This window comes from Pundamilia nyererei, unplaced genomic scaffold (genome assembly GCF_000239375.1).
Source record: "Pundamilia nyererei isolate P.nyererei 1_Seehausen unplaced genomic scaffold, PunNye1.0 scaffold00018, whole genome shotgun sequence".
Taxonomy (NCBI): domain Eukaryota; kingdom Metazoa; phylum Chordata; class Actinopteri; order Cichliformes; family Cichlidae; genus Pundamilia; species Pundamilia nyererei.
In genome coordinates this window covers 1,115,776-1,136,086 of record NW_005187419.1, presented here as the reverse complement: position 1 = coordinate 1,136,086, position 20,311 = coordinate 1,115,776, and the positions used below count along the sequence as shown (strand labels likewise).

The following is a 20,311-nucleotide window of genomic DNA, read 5'->3' as shown; positions in this document are numbered from 1 at the left end:
TGAAAGGCAATGAAAGATTAAGCCTACATCACTGTACACATATGGTACTAATGGGGACAATGATCATCTCCCAATGAATCCAATTACAAGGCTGTTATTTTCGCACCTCACAAGTCTTCACGTCTTCATAAAAGAACAGTTAGTCAGCCGTCCGCATCTAATAAAAAAAGTTACTGAACAGGTCATACTTTGCTGATAAACTCTCATTTGTCTGAACAGTTTGACAGTTAAATAAAAGGAGATGACAGCTGTCCAGGAAAGCTCAACCGTGGAGGTTGAGGCTGTAGTGAAGTCGATGGGATTAGCTAAGGGATTAGCTACTGTAAGTACAATAACAAAATGGCACGGTGTGCACACAATTACCCTGCCGTGTTTGAGGAAAGTTGATAAAAGCAGGAAATGAGTCACATTTAAAAACATGATTTGAGCAAAGATCAAAATGTTGTAATAAAAAGACCAACACATCACTTATAGCCTGTTTTGATTTCAATAACATCACGACATTCGGAAGTGTAAATCATATACTAATAATAACAAACAGGGAGATTTTTTCCTATTATATTTGATGGGTGAAGTCTTTTTTTCTTCTTAGTTTGGGCCAAAACTGAGTCAGGTTTGAATTAGTTTTCATGTTTAAGTTCATCCACATATTATAAACATCATAAACATACTGTTTTCATGATTTTGTTGAAGTCTGGAAATGAAAGGGAAATTCTGCAACAATAACATGACACGCAAATTGGCTCTGCGGTAGGTTGACTCCTAAGTGCTCAAAAAATTGTAAAGAGTATTGGCACACTTAATAAAAAATTGGAATCACTTGATGTCCGCATACCATTGTTGAGATAGCTTAAATGTCTATATTCTCATTATGACTATACGTTGCATACAGTAATGACAAAAAAATATGACTTATTCATCAGCACTGGAACCTAGCAGGTTCCTCCTGATATTGTATTTTTAGTTTTAGAAACCACACAATGTCACTGCTTATTTCTCCTGGCAGTGAAAAGTCCTATCAGTATTTGTAAAATTAAAATCCATCTGAAGAAACCTAAAAATACTTTTTCCTGGTATCTACTTAATCCAACATATTGAAAATCTGCACACCATTTAGAGTATAATCAGCCCTCTTCTGAAATTATATTAGATTTCAGACTCCCTTCCAAGAGACTCTCATCAACCTAACATTAGGCTTGAAGCTAGCAAATTATGGAAGGCGTTCGTTTAAGGGCTGGCTTCTCTCCCCTGATGAAGCCTTTTGTGATGGTTTTAGAACACTGCAAAGTCACATATCATTTTCATAGGGTTTCAGAAACAATAATCAGAATCCATGATAATGAAAAAGTCACTCTCAAAGCCAGAGAAGCAATACTTATCTGCTGTGTCATATTGATGCACAGCCTAGAGCGCCGTCATTGATAATGAATAGGAAATACACTTAGATGACTCATAAATAGTTTGTCCGAACTTGACCCCAAGGAGCTTTACATCCTTTAACAGTAAAATAATCAATCCTTGTGCTAAGAATAGAAATATTCTCTTCACTGCTAGTATTACCTTATCTGCCCGTCACTTTCTTTTGTATATTAACCCTTTAAGACCTACCATAGAGCCAAGTCCGCCAGAGCTTATATCATATTTTTACATGCTGTGGAGCCATTTTTGGGAGCATTTCAAGTTGCTATACATCAATACAACCATTATAGCCCAGATTTTAATAATATGTATTCATTAAGTGCATAGTAATTACATAAATTGCAAAAAAGTGCAATAAACTACAAAAAAATTAAAAATCGTTTTTGCTTTTTTAACATATATTTGTAGTTAGAGAAATTTAAGAGGCTTATCCCTCAAAACTGTAAATACAAAAAATAGTTTCCCACCACAGGAAATTTATTTTGAGTGTCTTCATAGTTTTATTTTTGAAATACACCAATTTTTATACACTGCAGGAAAAACGAAAATAAATATTATAGTGCAAATTTGCAAAAAAGCAGCATATGCATCAAAATAAACTATTTCCAGCAGTGCAATATGAGTCCTAAGCATCCCAGAAACGACACAGAAAGTCATAAAGTCAAACATAACTTTTAAAAACACAAGTATAGGCTCATGAGGCCACGATGGTAAAAACCACATTTCCGCAAAATGATGTCACTTCCGGTTTCGGGCAGGTCATGCCGGACATGCGATAGTTCACGCTGATGGACATAGGAAGTGTTACAAACAGCTGATCGGATCGGACACAGAAAGTCATAAAGTCAAAGATAACTTTTAAAAAGACGAGTATAGGCCCTGAGGCCCTGATAGTAAAAAAGACTACATTTCCGCGAAAATGACGTCACTTCCGGTTTCGGGCAGGTAATGGCGGAAATGCAAAAGTTCGCGCTGACGTCTATTCCAACGTAGGAAGTGTTATGACCAGCTGATTGGATCGGTAAAGCGTGTTTCTGGAATATTATGTTTTTGTTCCTGCAAGCGCTTTTTATGCAGTTTTTGCAAAGCTTTATGTGGAAGGAAACCGTGACCTAGGACAAGCTGATGGCATAAGATGTAAGTACAACTCCTCCGGTTTCATATGCAAAAAAAAATTTTGCGCTAGCTTACGTGGTTGCAGTGCTACCGGGATTTAAAAATAGTTACGCAAAACAGAGCGTGCCCGCTCCGATCGGCTGTAAAGGGTTAAACATAGAGACATTAAATCTTTCTTTTTTTCTCCTGATAATGAAACAAAACGTCAGCAGATCAAAGTCCTCTAAAAATATTTGCCAGCTCTAAGCTGAAATCTTACTGAATAAGAACTCTATTCAGTAAGATTTAATTGAAAACACATTTGCAGAACAAAAATTATTTTCATTTTTTATTTATTTTAATTATTATTGTTTAAAATGTTTTAACAAAGTTTAGTGTAGACTTGTTGCAACCACTGTTAGCATTGTTATTTACCTCTGGTAAACCCTAACAGTGCCAAAGCAATTATCTTCTCTGTAAGGAGCAAAAGAGGAAGTAATGTGATGGGGACTTTCTCAAACATTTTCAAAAAATTGGCAAACAAAATTAGATTTCGGGCATGCATCTGTTGCTATTCCAATTTGTGGTTTTGAATCCAAGTTCTACTGCAGGTGAAACTGTGGTGAACATATGCCAGGAAGGTTATGCTTTTGTAATAAATGCACACATTTGCCCTACTACTGTTTTCAAAGGCCTCTGTGTTGTACTTTATCATATTTCAACTTCTCTGATTTTGAGCATGTTTATTATATAGACTTAAACATGCCCTTCTTCGTCTTTTTTTTCTCTATATGGGACCATAATTTTAAAAATTAACATCTTGATGTATTCAGTAAGACCAAGACTAATGACTGGGACCATAAACTCATCACAAAATGTTTACTGAGGTTTTATATTAGAAGTGTTATTTTCCTATTAAGTTCTATTTAGATCTCTATTTAAAATCAAGGGTGTTGCCCCCAGCTGGTGCAGATTTAAGGCACTGTTCTCATCCACAGTGCCATCTTTTGTGTACAGTCTATTGTTCTAACCTTGCACTTAATGTCAGAAGAAGATAATTTTATGCATTAAAGGCAAACCTAGAGTATGACTTTAAACATCAAGGCATTTCTTGCATTCTTAATACATAGTAGATGGTATTGTGCACTCTAACTATTGGGAAATGGCCTATTTAAATTTATGTATTACCTATTTCCCAAAGCAAATGAACAGAATGCCACTTTTCTGCTTGGATAACAGCAGAAATGAGGCATTCTCTTTGGAATTTGCTGTCAACGAGGTGTGGCGAGAGAGATGAGGTTGAATAAAAGCAGACAGATAGCTTAGCAAGAGAGGTTAGAGAAGAGAGAACAAAAACAAGGACTGAAAACAAAGGTTAGAGGAGAGACAAGCAACATAGGCGATAGGGAGAAATGAACAGATGAGGACAGGGAGTGCTGCCAGCCTGGTGTGAGTGCATGTGTGTGGGGCTGGAGGATAATATGGCCACGGTGGCGGAACACACATCTCACATCACACTCAACAGGTGGGTCAACAAGGGGCATCTCAAACAGGCAGGCAGGAGCTTATCTTAATTCTGAGGGAGAGAAAATCCAAGATCCCATCCACACAGACTCTCTGTAATCGATGCTGACAGGCAATTCAGAGTAGTGCATGGGAGAGCTCACAGCTTCCACGACTGGCAGGGCATTTGTGTGGCCTTGGTTGTAACACTATAAGCAATCAAAGTGCCTGGCAGTTCTAATACATGTCCAGATAAACAGATATTTTAGAAGAGTTAAAACCTAATTTAGCAGGGCACCTAATGATGATGAATGTGACCAAAAAGCAAAACGTCAAATTCACAGTAGTTATTTGTCCATCTATTAGTGACAACAGGATTAGTCTCAAATCAAATTACTGATGAAAAAAAAGAAGAAACTTTTAGTAGATCTGCATATTATTGTGGTATCATGATAGTTGTTCTTTTTTCATATAGACTTTTAGTGGTGTTCCTTGTCGTGGTTTTGTTATTCACTTATGTGTTATTTTATGTGTTTGCTTTATGTTTAAAATAACCACTGTAATGCATCCTGGTTCATTTTAATTCCTGGCTTTGCTTATTTTTTCTCCATTTTTGTGCGCTACCTGAATTCAATCACTCAGTCAGTCTCCTCTCTCTATATAACCCCCTGCTGCTCCTCATTCAGGAGCTGGATTGTCTTGTTAGTTGCTGCAGTCGAGCTTTACAGCCATTTCTAGGTTTGTTTTCTTTTTGTATGACCTTTGTGGCCATTTCCTGGATCTTTTGCTCTTGTGTGATCCTGTTTAATGAAGTAAGGTTCTACCTATACTTTTGGCTTTTCAAACTGTTTTTGGACTTTGCATTTTTGCTGTTTCTTCTTTATTTTGTTTACCTTGCTGAATGCCCCCAATTTTAAGACCTCCAAATTGATATTAAAGTTTTGGATTCTGGATTTTTGCCAAGCACAGGTGTCCGGTTCCTCTCTTCTCTGAAGTGTCACCAACAATTCCTGTCCAGATATGTCATAAACTATGCAATTTTTTATTTGTATTTTTCACAATAAAATGTACTGAAATGCTAAGATTTTGGGATGTGAATACACAATGAAGTCTTTTGGAATTTAAAATCAGAGATCAAGTTTTAAGCAGCAGAAATTACCTTCTTCTGAAATGTGTTTTCTGAAAGGGGTCATTGGGGAGCCCTCAAAGAAGAGCCCCTACTCCCCCACACTGAAGGAACCAGTTGAGATTGTTGGAGAATCTGCCTAGGTAGCTCCCGGACACCTCCCAGGTGAGGTGTCTTGCCAGGAGGTGGCCCCGAGGCAGATCCAGGACATACTGAAGACATTATGTCTCCTTAAGGACTGTCAACACCTTTGTGTTCTCCCCAGAAGAACTGGAGGAGGTGGCTGAGCGTACAACAGCAAAGATGAATGGATGAATGAATGTGATGGATGAATCAGTATTGGCCAATTGGCAAATAAAGTCTTGAGCTATCCCTCATTTCTTTGTATTTTGTTTCCCAGGAGTCAGGCCATCTTGTAATTTTTAAAGTGATCTTGAACAATAGTTCCTCAGGCTAATAGCATTTAAAAGTTTTTCTCTGGTCATTGTCCATTTTCAGTCCAGTTACCCTTTTTCTTGCCAAAGGCATCTTTTCTCAAGGAATGAACTAGTGTTATGTCTACACTTAACCAGCAAAGAAAGAGCCAATTTTAAATTCTAACTTTAGGCCCTTTGTTACTCTGAAAAATTTGTTTCTCCTTCTTTAGTTGAATCTATTAAAAATACCGCAGATAACACAGTTTCTCAGGGCCACTGGCAAGAAGCCATTCTTAAGAATGGGAAACAGGAAGAAAAGCTGAGGTATGCCTAATCAGACAAGATCTGGACTAAAAAACACCAGCAACGCATCTTCAAGAAGCCTGGAGGACTATTACTGAAGAGAGTCCAGGTGGTGCTGAACAATTAAGATGGGCAGCATATTTTCTTTCAAACTCAAGTCTTTTGTGCAATATTGTGTATATATTTATTTTGATTGATTGATTGATTGATTGATTGATTGATTGATTGATTGATTGATTGATTGATTGATTGATTGATTGATTGGTTTATGTTACATTTTGACAAATTGGCAAATTAAAGTGTTTTCTGTTAATACTTGGTTGTTTTTCTTTTTAAATATATAGACTACTATGAGTCAGCATTTACCCCCATGTAAGTAAATTGGTTTTTTGGAGTTTGCATAATCTGATTAATTCTTATTTAATTTGTACCAGAAAAGCCTCATTCATCACAAGTGTATGTCATGCAAGAAAAAGAAAGAAAGAAAATGAATTATCATAATTAAGGCATCTTGACTGATTCATTCATCTTTCCATTTTCTTAACTGCTTATCCAATTCAGTGTTGTGGGCGGTCAGGGTAGGGACATGCATTTTAGTCAGCCATGTCAGACATGCGTTGCTTTGGACTGTCGGTGGAAGACAAGCAGAAGGAAAAGCAAGTGGGCACAAGAAGAACATGCAAAATTCCACAAAGATCACAGCCAACCATGTAAGGTTACTAAGGTAACATTGATATCATTTTTGTGGGTAGCAAGGTGGAGTGGTCAACACTTTCACCTCACTGTCCCCTCACAGCAAGAAGGTCATGGGTTCATGTGTGTGGAGATTGGATGCTTCATGGGTTTCCTCTGGATACCACAGCTTCCTTCCACACTTCAGAGACATGCATTTTAAGTTAACTGAGATTCTCAATTAGCCCCCTCAACCCTGAATTGAATAAGCAGAAGAAAACGGATGGATAATATAATTGTTTTCCGATTCATTCACATGAATATCTGAAAGCTGCTGTGCTTTTCTAATTGGCTTTGATAAACGTTGTTCTGGTCTGATCTGGTGCTTTCTGCATTATCATCTTGCCCAATTTAGCAGTGCAATACAATATTATGCTGCCATAGTATTAATGAGTCTCCCAACATAAACTGCCTAATACATAATGTGACACTTGCTTCCTCTCCCAAGTTTCTCACTCTGTGCTTTTCAACTGTCTGAGTCAATAAAAACAGCATACAAAGGTGAGCAATCCTCCCACTTACCCATTTAAACTAATGTTGTTGTTTTGAAAAATCTCAGATACTGCAGGATATAAAGACCAAATCCAGAGGCCAAAAAACGGAGGAGGGTGTATGTAGGCTAGCAGGGGAAGTGTGATAACACATGGCTTTGTATCCAGAGCACATTAAAAAGAGAAGAGAACTCATGTCTAACTGGTCCCTCAAAGCTGCCATTGGCATCTCTCCAGTTTTGCGAGAGGACTTGTTATGTAATTGCACAAGAGCCTGTTTTCTCATCCTTGTCTATTGCTAAAACCAACACGGCTGGCGGTCATCAAAAGCCCGGCCACTAAAGTAGCAAAAGAAGATGAAAGAAAATGTGCAGACTTTACGATATTTGTGAATGTGTACTCGCAAAGTCTTTAATGTTTCCTTTGAGGCACCGAATAATCCTGAAACTACAATGTCTTGTTTTGAATGTGGGTCACACACAAGCACAGTGACATTCACTCAAAACACCGAGCTGACAGTGCGAGCCAAGCATAAAATATGCTGCATATACTGTATTTTACTATGAGCATAAATTCCAAGTCTCATGAAAAAATAAACATTACGACAGACTACAATGTGTACTTATTCACAAAAACAAAGCATATAATTTACAGTCAGATAGTGCAATCCCTCTTTTCATTTTAAAGCAGAAAAAGCAAAAATCCAGGTGTTAAATCTATCTTATGAACATATTTTACAGTTTTTTTCTGCATCCTGAATACTGTATATCATCCATTGCTGGCTGTCTATCTTAATATAAGCAGTCAAGCTCATTCATATGTACTGTGGCAGTTACAAAATGTAAATCTACATCCTGACACAGAGTAATTACTGGATACAGTAGGATTATCAGACACACTGGAGGCAAGTGATGCTTGTTGCACATGCAGACTCAAATTAGAATAATAAAAAAAAGATCTAAATCACCATCATAATTTTTCTATGTTAAATTAAATCTCTTGTTTAATTAGTATGATGTATTATTCTGTGTTGTTTTCCCTTTATTTGACAGTTCACTGTAGACCATGACACATACCAGTGAAAGGGAAAGAACCAACATGACATGTGACAAAGACCCCTCAGCTAGATTCTGACTGAGGACATTTTGGTTAAATGGTATGCGTCTTACACCACTGGGTCACCAGGAAGCCCCGTGTGGTTAGTGCTTGCATGGTTTGTGATGCATATAAATGCAAATGAATCATGACAGGGCAGTTCAGGTTACAGCAGAACCAGACAGCAGGCTTTCTATAGAAAAATAGCAAGCAACAAAAGAGAACTAAAAATTCTTCTGAGATATGTATGTATATATATCTGATATATCTGATAGAGATAATAAAAACAATAGATAACTAAGCTTGCTGTGTTTTTAGACTCTCTGTCATCCGTTATAATTTATAATAGACTCCTGATAAAACTTTTGTGCACCTTAGGAAAAGAAAAGAAACACCAAAACAAACAAATAAAAGCTTCTAATGAAAGATGGGACAAAAAGGTCAAAGTCACTTAGTGTCAGGGAGTTCATTTTCACAGGAAACTTAGAAAACACACTCAATCAATAAAACAGAAAGTTCAAAATGGGGCTCTTTTATGAGGGGTTCCTTCATCCTTTTGTGGTTCTGCCTGAGTTGAAACGCTGGCTGCAGTCCGAGCTGCAGGGACGTCAGCCAAGATCGCCTGCAGAACCCAGCTCCTGTTTCTTGGCCTCCAGTCACCGATGCATTCAGCCACAAAAACTGTAAAAGCTTTGACGTACATGCAGGCAAATTTTATTTAATTTTTAAACTATGAGTACATGCTACGATCTTTGTATAGAAGCTGCATCGTCCCTGCTTTGAACATTGTCCACATAAAAGATCTATGCATCACGACTCCCTCAAGCTAATTTCACATGCAGAGCGGTAATTAATGTGGAAAGAGATAAGTATGCTTTGAACTTTGTTCTGCAACGTAGGCCTATTCGCTATGGGGTGCACACATTGTATATAGCTCTCATTATTGCACTGTTGCTTATGTAATATCTTAAGAAGGTATTAGAATCTTAATTAGGCAATAACTGTGTAAATTAAAGTGATTATTTACATTTTTCTGATAATTACAAGCCAGTGTGAAGTGATTGCTTCACCTGTTCTCTAGGTTGCTATGCTCAGTGTCTCCAGTCAGAATCAGATGCAGCGTGTATCTTTGTAATCAGGTCATGGCGAACAGGGAATACAGAAAATCCTTCAACAGCAAGAATTATAGAAAATAAAAGATGTGGCATTTTTAATTAAAAGTACAGTGACACTACTGTAGACATAAGCATTTAGCTGTGTAAATCAGATTAGACCGAAAAAGATATAGTTCGTCAGCCTGAACCTTAATAAGAAGGTAAAGAGCTCACTACAGTGTGCACTTTTTCCTCATGGACATATCTGCTTCCTCTGATGTGAGTTTATACGCCGGTCAAAATGGATTACTTTTTTTTTTAATCTGGCTCATATCTTAACAGACTATCAAACGAGGCTAAAATTAATTAAAATTTCAGCCTCTTTTATGCTCTGATTAATGTAATTATAATAAACCTAATTTTTGCATTACATGCTAATTTGGGGGTTGTCTCACACACACTTCCAGGAGTATATTTATCACAGAATGAATGGTGTTATTACAAATATGCGTGAACAATTTTGAGAAGTTGATTTTGTTATTGATTTAAATTAAGACCTCTGATCATTGTTGCAGTTACACTGGTTATTATAGTTGGCCTGTTTGATGTAGTAGATCTAAATGAACTGACAAAATCCTTTTGATAATTTCCAAAGATAAAAAAAAGAAAAGAAACACTTACAAGCTGATCATCATGTTATCACTGACATTACTGTGACATAACAGATGTACCTCTTTGAAAACTTCCCTGGAGGAGACACTCGAGGTACAACACTGACGAGTTGACAGAGGGACTGTGCCCACAGCAGATAGGATTGAAGTCTGTTCAGGCACACCCCCAGGGCTAATAGGCACTCTGACCCTCAAGGGAAGCCCTGTCCTCGAATAAAACACACAGAATACTCTAGAAAGATTTTGTTCTCAGACTGATTTTTGAAGTTCATCCAGCAGTCTGGGGATATTGAAGAGTGGTGACTTCATGGAGCAGGGAGATATATATTTGATATAATTGAATTGTATACTTTTGGACTATATTGTCATGTTTTAAAATTCAGCTAAAGCTCAATTGGCTATCTGGGAATCATTATACAACAGAAGTGCACGCCCTGGTACAATATTGCTTAAATTTCACATAATTCAGAATTGCATTACCTTTGTAAAGTTGACATGCACAATATTTCCTCTTGGTAATAAAAACATTTTCAAATGAAAACTGCCCTCCAGCACACTCCCTCACCCCTCACTCTTAACCCCAACCACTAACATGCAGATTAGAAAACCTGTGATCACTGAACCAAATGTAATGTACAATTATGAAATGACCTGTGAACACTATGTATACTATAGTGACAAAAAGTACTGGGCCACTACACATTACAACTACAGGGCATGCTCTGCCATGAAGCCTCCAGCACACAGTTTCTGTGCTGTTAATGCCGGAGGAGGTTTGGAACTCGTTGTTGAGTCAGTAGACCATTGCTGCCTTTCATATACAGTGCATCCAGCGCTCAGTGACCCCCACTCTTTACACGGTGAGTTTAATTATTTGTAGGGTCTTTACCTCACAGTATAAAGTGCCTGGAGGGGACTGTTGCTGTGATGTTATATAAATGGAACTGAATTGTACTGAACTGAGTTGGTGTCTTTCCTAAATATTGCCAAATCTTAATCATATTGCTTCCAATTCCTTTTGGAAGGGAAGAAATTTCAGCGGCATCCTATTACAGTATCGTGCTCAAATTTTGTAAAGCGCTTTACACAACATGTCTCATTCACCCATTCATACACAGATTCAGACAAGCACTTTTTTCCCTATGTTTCTATCTAATATTTACGCTCTCTTCAGAAAGTTTTGTCCACATAAGGTAGGTTTTTCACTTTTGGGCTTATTAAGGCTACACGTGGAAAAAGAAGTGGAGAAGGAATTGAAAGATCTGCAAGTTTCACCAGTAATCAAGAGGTATGGAATGAGTCATACCTCTAATCCCAGACACAATGACTGCCTCCTAAATTAAAGCAATGGACAATGCTCCTCTTGCTCAATGAATGGACAATCGGTGAACTGACATTGTATAAAGTTTGCCTTTGTGGACAAAATCCCAAAAATAATTAAATAATAAAGCCAGTTGAATATTGGGTATACTCGTTGTTCAGATAAGATCTGGATCAATTTGTTCTGCTTAAATAGAGTCTGGAGTTGCTGACATGAACCTAACCAGGACAGTGAAGCAGACAGAGGAGGGAGTGGGATGATTATGAACTGCAAAGGAACAAAAGGCGCTGAGGAGATTATATTTATACTGTAGATGGCATGAAGGCTTGTGGATATACCAAACTACTGAATGACAAGATGAAGCCCCACAAGCTCTGCAGCAGAGGAATAGTCCAACATAATAACAATCCTAAGCACACTGACGAAATCAAATAGGAGTTTTTAAAGAAGAACAAAAGGAGGTCATAGTTTTACCCAGCAAGTATTACCAAAATAAAATCCCAAAGTGTGGAAGAACATATCTTATCTATGTATTAATATGTGTAGTATTAACAAGTTTTAATAAAGTTGTCAAATTTGATGTATTTTTGGGAGTTTCTTCCCAGTGCTTTCTCCCCCCAGCATACCTGTTTTCTCTCGGTCTAATACAACAAAAAAAACTTGAATTATTTAAATCATCATTTTTTTATGCTCATTCTATGTTATCGCCATATCAATGCAGCAGTGAAGTTAAATTTTAAATTGAAAACAAAATTGTAGAAATGTTGTGTTGAAGCTTTAAACTGTCTCGACACTCTCTGCTGTGCTTCTACAACACACAAATGGTCTTTTTGTTCAGTCTGTCAGCTGAAAACATTCCTAAATAGAAAACATCTTAGGGAAAGGCAGAAATCACTTTACTGAAATTGCTACCCACCAAACGCCACTGTTATTATTTATCTGCTGCAAATTACCGAGCAAAAGATGGCTGATGATAATAATTTGTATTCAACAGTGCGTGCTTGAGTTTTTTGATCAGCATTGCTGAATTTTACCAGCTATAAATGCATTTGGCAGATGTGTGCAAAGACTTGACTGTGGATCTGAATCCACTACTCATGTTGTCTAAGCTCTGGGCTGATAAGTGGATTTCTTATTTAAAGTGTCACTTAACTATAGACTGTAAGAAATAGACAGCAATCTTGAAGTCACCACTGGTATGTCATGGGTGGCATATCAGTCATGTTGAAGTCCTGCTCGAAGCCTTGACTTCAGCCTTTTGCCCATTGCACTCTTTTTCCTCTTTTTCTTGAAGCTAGATGTCACAACTGAGCGTTAAACTGACTGAAAAACCTGACTGATTACAATTTACACCAAATTAGGTCTTTTTAAAAAAGTAACATCATATTCTGTTGGTTAAGGCATCGAACTAACAATTGAGGTTACAAATTCATCAGGAAGGTATACTAAGGTTTTAAGTCAAGTGACCAAAAGGTAATTTTTCCATAGTATTTATATTTCTTTTTACAACTACAGTCTCCCCCTGCTGGCCACAGGGAAGAATGCAGTGTTAAAGCACATCTGCATTAGCTGTATTTTTCAGAACAGAATCTGGTCTATTTTTATCTCCAGCCAACTTAGCACAAATTAAAAGATTGTTTGTTAATGGCTAATGTAAACATTCAATAAAGTCACTTTTTAAAATGAGAACAATCAAAAGACACCGATTGAAAGTCCAGTTGGTTGAAATTGTTAGTGCTATTTAATTTTTAAAAACCACATATATGATAACAGTTCTTCATTCATATTTAAACGGGTTTTTGAGTCCACATATGAACATGGAGAACAGAACTTTAACTTAAATACAATTTTTGTGACTTTGGTAAATATGACAGTTATACCTTTTTTGGAAAGCTAACCCTAGGCACGCCACTAACCATGTCTCAGGGCTGCAATGGTAGAAAAACATGACACACTTTTGAATAAGCAATGCCCAAATATGTGGTAAAATCCCTTGATTGTTCAGTGTCCTACCACACAGGAAAAGATTTTGCAGGGTCAGTTAAGTTGACTGCCCAGCTCCTTCACGTGATCCACGTCGACAGACTGACCTAAACCCAGAGCTTGGGCTCAATCCGGATCTTTTTAAAGTTTGCATATGGAGAAGCACCTTAATGGTGAAGCCCTGCTCACATTATGCAAGCCTACTACAAAGGACAGTCATACAAAACACTCACTGCCCCAGTGAATTGGCTTGTTGAGACACCAACAGAAGCTGTACAGAAACACAGTCTGTTAATGTCAACTGCTGTTGACTAAAGGCTCATTTTAACAGCATGTCCTGCAGTCATGCTCTATAGACCCTAACTGTGCATTTTAATCATTGTGCATAGCTTTACACAGATTCCAAATGATCTTGCTAAAGAAGTGGGAAAGCATAATTGGCACACAGGCTTTACACATAATCTCCATATTTATTTGAGGAATAACACCTCACAGGTCTGACAATCTGGCACCCAGATCCTTTCTCTCTCTGTGTTCTAGTCTCACAGTGGGTGATCACCAGTCTGAGCTGATTCGGCCTGAAAGGCAGCACTGTTTAATGAGCAATGGAGGGCGTGAGTGAGAAGACAACAGGTGGAGCGTCAGATTGATGCTCTGCAGCTGGGGATGGACCACTTTTCTTGCCAGCTGTCGACCTAGATAATAATCATTAAAAAAGTATGTTTGCAAAAATGTTCATGCTACCAAGGTATTTGTCTGTGATTTCATAGCTGTTGAGAGAAATAACTTATATTCACAAGATGTTGTTCATCTGGCTGTTGTTCAGAGAATTGAGTTCTGAGCATGGCAGTTATCCAGGTAAATATTGATATGTTTCTGATTTGCTGCTGTAAGCAGCAAGGAAGCTGCCAAGAAAGATCTTGCATCCTATCTGAATCATGATCTGTAGTATTTGGTAACAGCACTCTAAAATCTTGGCACAGTACAACACTGACTTCATTGCTCTGGGCACACTGAATATAGAGATTCTTTTTCTTTCTTTTTTTTTGGTCCGTTGATGTGGCTTGGTTCAGTTAGCCCACTGTTCTGCCTTTATTTGTTGCTTTGCAATCAACCTACTCTGTAAAGCATAGCAACTGCATTGTTTGATTAGCCATAAAGATAACAACATAAGTGATTAAATGGAATTCTTTACTGTATGAGCCTTAATTAATTTAAAATGTTAGATGTTTTGAGGTCCTTTATGGAAGTCATTGTTTAGAGCACTTACACCAAGGCCTATTCAAGACTTCACTGAGATGACTGTGTAGAAATCAGGCTCTTTGAATAATTTGCATTACATTAAAGCCTTATGATAGTGTCAATGAACAGTAAGTCAAGTATGCGGCGATGCTCTCCAGTATGAGTGTTATGGTACACTGTGGCCTGCTAATGGTGTGAATACTGGCACATTTTTATAAGTAGATGCTAGTATGTTTGCTCCAAGTTTGGAATCAGTTTCTATGGTAACGGTGTCCTATCTTCACTTTCTCTGTGACAATCTGTAGATTTATACAGGATTACAGTTTAAAAATGAACTAACTCTATTCAAGACTGTCAAGAATTACTGTATGATCTAATAGGGAGCCAAGCGATCCGTGACATTGCACAGCTTGTTTGGAACATGTCACACTCTTGAATCATGACAGGGCATGCTCAGGTGAGCAAAACTATTTCCAAGCCTGCAGCATGAATGGTATGCACAAGACAAAAGTGCTTAAAGGTGTTTAAGTACAGATAGGTGTAGCTGTATCTGAGGAAATCTGGGATATTGCACACTTTGCATATCAGTAGCTATCAAAGACATTTTTCTTAATTATTTTTCTCATGAACTGACCTTTGATCTCTACATTACAGCCAACAAGGTCACTCACAGATTGCAAAAGCTAGACATATGGTTGATGAAATTATTGATGAGTCAGTGGCCCTTTTATTTAAAACCTGCTCTTCCCAGCTGGTCTTTAAAGCAGCCATCTTATCATTTGGTGCAGTTAATCTTTGTAGATCCTTTGTGATACTGAAAACTAACTGGTCCCTTGGAACTAAAGTTAGGGACTGATGGTTTGTGAATACCTCAGCTTCTCTTAAACAATGTTGGTTTTTTTTTAGATAGTACTTTGTTAAGTGTCTGTTAAATGTCCTGAAAATAAAAAGAAAGAACTTCAAGTTTTCTTTTTCTACCACCTTTGAAAAGGCAAGAATACAGAATTTTAATAGAAAAACAGATGCTGGGATTGTTTTGAGATAAAAAGCCTTCTGTTACAACAGCCGCACACTGAGTCAAGAGCCTGTTATGGCAGGAAGTGGAAATTGTCACTTGCAATCACTTTGTGAAATTATTCTTCATTATGAATGAGAATTAAATTTGGAAGCCACAGTGTATCTCTCATAGTATATCTGCAGGAAAACACTCGAGAGGTGAATGTTCAGATCCTTTACTTAAGTAAATTAGCAGCACCCAGCTAAATGAGAACTACTGATACATTAATTTTTAATGACGCTTTTATGGCATCTAGTAGCTCAATAAGGTAGAGCTACATACGGGTGTATTTAAATTCACTGTAAATTGTCCATGCAAAATAAAGTAACCACAATTGTTACGTAAATGCAGTGGTGTTGAAAATCGCAACTTTAAGAAAACATAAAGAACATTAATGTTTTTATATATATGCGTATTTCATAGTTGTTTATCTGATGATTCGCTTCGATTAAGCAAATGCAATACCTTAAAGCGACTGCACTGTTAGTTAGACCCCCTCCAATTAAATCTCCATTCTAGGGGTTCTTCATTTAATTACCTGATTCCCTAATTTTATTTATCTAATCATAATTATTATTCATCTTTGCTCTTACATGTGGTTGCTCTGTTTCTTGCATCAGTGTGTGCAAGTGCCTGTTTCACTGCTTGCTTGGCTGAGCAGAGGAAACTACACTGAAGTGACCATAATATTACTTGAGTTAACTCAGTATTTCTATTACTGCAAGTGCAATAAAAGCTTATTTGTTCTAAAATGAAAGAAGAAAACAAATGTCTTTTAGATTTGTCTTGTAGAGAGAGGCTGACAAGAAAAAAAATACGTTTTTCTCTAAAGTGTATATAATATCAGTTTGAGGTCCATCTGCCCTACGCTCTTAAACGACAGAGAATTGTGCTTGTTAGTTTGCAGTAAACCTTTAAGGAATGCCGGTTGCCATAGGTGACTCAAATGATGTGCTTTCTGTTTTGTTTATATTAACATTTCACCTTCAGGTGACCTTTTAAGGGAAGTGGTAAGAATAGTTATCCAAATAACTAGAAATAATTTTAGCAGGTCAGAAGTTCAGTCACAGTCCTTGAATTCCTATAACACTGTTTGATCGTGACCAAGATAACCTTGTTATCTGGGCCAGCTGGATGTTTGTGGGGGTTGCCCATCACTCATCAAGCACTCACAAGAATTGCAATATGTCCCCAGCATGGCTTTTACTGGGTTGGCTCAATGGGAAGCAATTGACTTGCTCAAATCATCCATCAGACATTTCTACTACAGCCAGTGTGTTTGGCTGTAGTGCTGGAGAAAGAATAAGGAATGACCTTCACACAACATCAAAGTGTAGATGAGTCTGATCACCTGATTGCTCCTTGTCTTCTAGGCTTCACTTCAGATAATTGTTCACTTACAGAAATGTTTGTTCAGCTGGCCAGGGTCAATTGGGGGTACAGAGGGAAAACAACTTGACCACTGGCGCTTTCAGTTAAAAAGTGGAGACATTATACAACATTATGAGTTGATTCTCAGCAGCGCAGGTCCTTCACAGTTTGTTTTTGAAATGTGAAGGACAGTTGGAGCATAATTGCGTGTGTTATTTTTAACTCTGTTCTCGTTTTACATTACTTTTCTGAAGGTTTGAAATAGTTTGCAGAAACTGTAAAGGAGGCACAGTTTCCTCTTTGACCTGCCTACAACTAAAAGGCTCATTTTAGAAGAGTTTTGTTTTTATTTTATTATGATAAAATGAAGCACTTATAAATGACTGTTCCCACCTTAATTTCCTTGCTATCATATTCTGCATGAGGAGGTCCTTACTGTTATGTATTTACATAGAAATGTTCTTAGGAATTAACTGCATTGCTTGGGTTGGAAAAAATATGGTAATTCAATCATCAAAGAATTTAAAAAATGAAAAATATAAACATTATATACCGGTATATGCTGGAATAAACTGGTAATGTTTTAATAAAAAGTGTTGAAAAAAAAAAAAAACATACTTATAAGCCAGGCCCGCACATTTAAATGCTGTCCACAATAAAAAAAAAAGTAAATAAAAAAGAGACAACACATTTAGCGTTTCATGCTCGTAGAAGCCATTGAACAGGTTAATTACCTCAAGTGCATCATTAGTGTACTACTTAAGCTGTTTACAAGCTCAGACCAGAGTTGCTTAACATTCATCGAGAGGAGGGCCATGTTTTGATTATCATGATGTGACTTTTGGCACCCATTAAACTTTTAAGAATTCCCTCACTTTTTGATAAACAGCATTTGCTTTCATGTTAGCATGTGGGAGTGGCTTTATTCACTGAGCATCTGTCGTCTTTAAAGGCGTGTTGGTTTAAATTTCATAATTGATAGGAAACTGCAAACTGCCTAATCATGCTGCATTACCAATCACTGATCTAATCAGAGGCGTCTTTGAGCACTATTTGCAACTGCACAGAAATCGAACTTAATTATCTAAACAGAAGTTGTATGGCTTGAAGCAGATCACAGGAAATCAAGTCTGTAGTATAAATGGCTTCAATTGACTGACTGCACACAACCTTAAATATATTTTCTTATTTGGTGGTCTTAGAAAGTCTTAGATTTTACAGAGCAGCTCCTTGCTTTTTATATTTCCCCAAGGAAGCAATTAATGTGACTGGTGTCCTGACTTCCCAGTGACAGAGATTATGTTTGTGTGCTTTGTACATATATGCCCCTTTCTGTGTAATGGAGTAGTGTACAAGGACCTTTTTTGGTCTGTCATTAAAATAATGGCCAGTGAATGGAGTATCGGTCATTTTAATGATTCTTAAGATGTTTTTAAACTCTAATTCATCTTGTACTTTGCAACAGCATTTCAACTGAAGGTGTTCAGCTACATTCCATAAAGGAAAATATGTCATCATGTCACCATTGTTAATTCACACCTGGTGGTACATTTACACCCAGTCTGATGAACTTTGGTATTTTATCCATATTAGCTTGCTTTGACTGAGCAGGTAAGAGCAGCACATGTTTAAACAAGTGGTTTGTACAAATAACAGCGCTATGATTCATCCTTTCCATCATTAAGCTGCAATATATCATCCTTGTCTTGTTTTTGATATGCACTAAACTGTCTAGCTGTCACATTCACCTATTTATTTATCAACTCTTTGCCAGACTATATTACAAAAACAAAAGCCTTTTTGAAAAGTAGCGAGATCATATTTTGTTTTCAATCTTTCCTGGCATTAGGACAAATTGAATTATCAAGAAATGGAGAAACAAAGCTACCTTTACCACTCTTTTTTAAATAAATATAGCTAAACAAATCTATAAAGTATATATTATTGTGCTGTCATGTGCCTTTTGTCTAAAAGTAAGAAAAACATACTCTGTTTCATTAATAAAGTTATTTTTATGCCATGTATAATCTCTTTGTTTGTGCTGTGTTGCACACAATGCACAGAGGAAATATGTAGCATACCTCACTGAGATACAGCAGCCAATCATATATATAGATACCTCTATGTCTGTGTACAATGTGTCTACAAATTCTACTTTAGTGGAACATTTCTCAACCTGTCTCCCTGCACTTTATCTACAACGTAAAAGGTCACAAGGTGACAGTGATCAGTCCTCTGAAATACGAAATCCTGCAATTTAGAAATGAAACAGACATGCCGCTTTTAATGGGCTCTCATGTGCAGGATATTCAAGCAGTGGAGTTGCCTGCAGATATGCGTTGTTTTGCATTCTAGGATCTAATTCTTTTGCATAGAAGACAGAAAGTGAACAGCAATGTTCAATTTGCCTCACTCTGCCATTTCAGGATCCTTGTTTACTAAAGGTTTTGTCTATCATAAGGCAGCCAGCAGGTGGTTGAGGAAACTACACAGAAATGTTTCTGGCATTCTCTGATGGATTAATTTTAGTGCACGCCTAAATTAATTATAACTCATTCACACCCTCAAGTGAATCCCTACATCTTTGGGTTGATCCCCACAATCTATCAGTGGTACAGTAACTGATTCCTACTTGCTTGTATGCAGCTGTCTTTTCATTTACATATCCGTAGCGCCGTGGGCTGATCAGTTTTTCAGGGAATATGTAAAAATCCCCATAAATGGCAGTCATCTCATTTCCTGCTAAACTGTAATCAACATATAAGAAAATAAAAGGTTGAAGAGATAGGAGAGATAATGGTTAACCCTGCCATATTTTTTTCCCTTGAAACATGCCTGGAATCCAAAGGGCCATTGCTGCCACTTTCAGTAGCGTCCCCTGAGTAAACTCAAATACATTCTTTCCGGAGATGAGACTGGGCCACGGCTCTGTGAATGTGCAGTTAATGACTCATGAGGTGCTGATTCAAGGTGAAGTTTGCTAATGGTTTTGTCTTCTAGAAGATACTGTCTCCACAAAGGTGCACCCTTATTTTGCATTGGCTAAATAAAAGGTGCCCAAGGGCAGCTTCATTTGAAGGTACAGCAGTTTTTTTTGTTTGTTTGTTTGTTCGTTCAGGGTTTTTTTTCTGTATTTTCAACCTTATCTGCTTGTTACAGCCTTCGTTAGACATTGAGAAATCCTCAACCAATTGCCAACCTTTCCCAATGTCTGTTGTCCTAAGGCATAGCTCTGACAGTGTCATTTATGGTCTTGTCCTTCACCGTCAACAACCTTTCAAAAGTTTTGCCACTGGAAAAAATATCTATCTATCTATCTATCTATCTATCTATCTATCTATCTATCTATCTATCTATCTATCTATCTATCTATCTATCTATCTATCTATCTA

At 37.3% G+C, this 20,311-nt stretch overlaps 1 protein-coding gene across 1 annotated transcript in view; it reads right to left on the bottom strand.

Annotated features, from left to right (window-relative positions):
* Positions 1–20,311, bottom strand: part of elfn1a (extracellular leucine-rich repeat and fibronectin type III domain containing 1a) — a 76,365-nt gene that overhangs the window by 52,091 nt on the left and 3,963 nt on the right. The window lies entirely within an intron of this gene.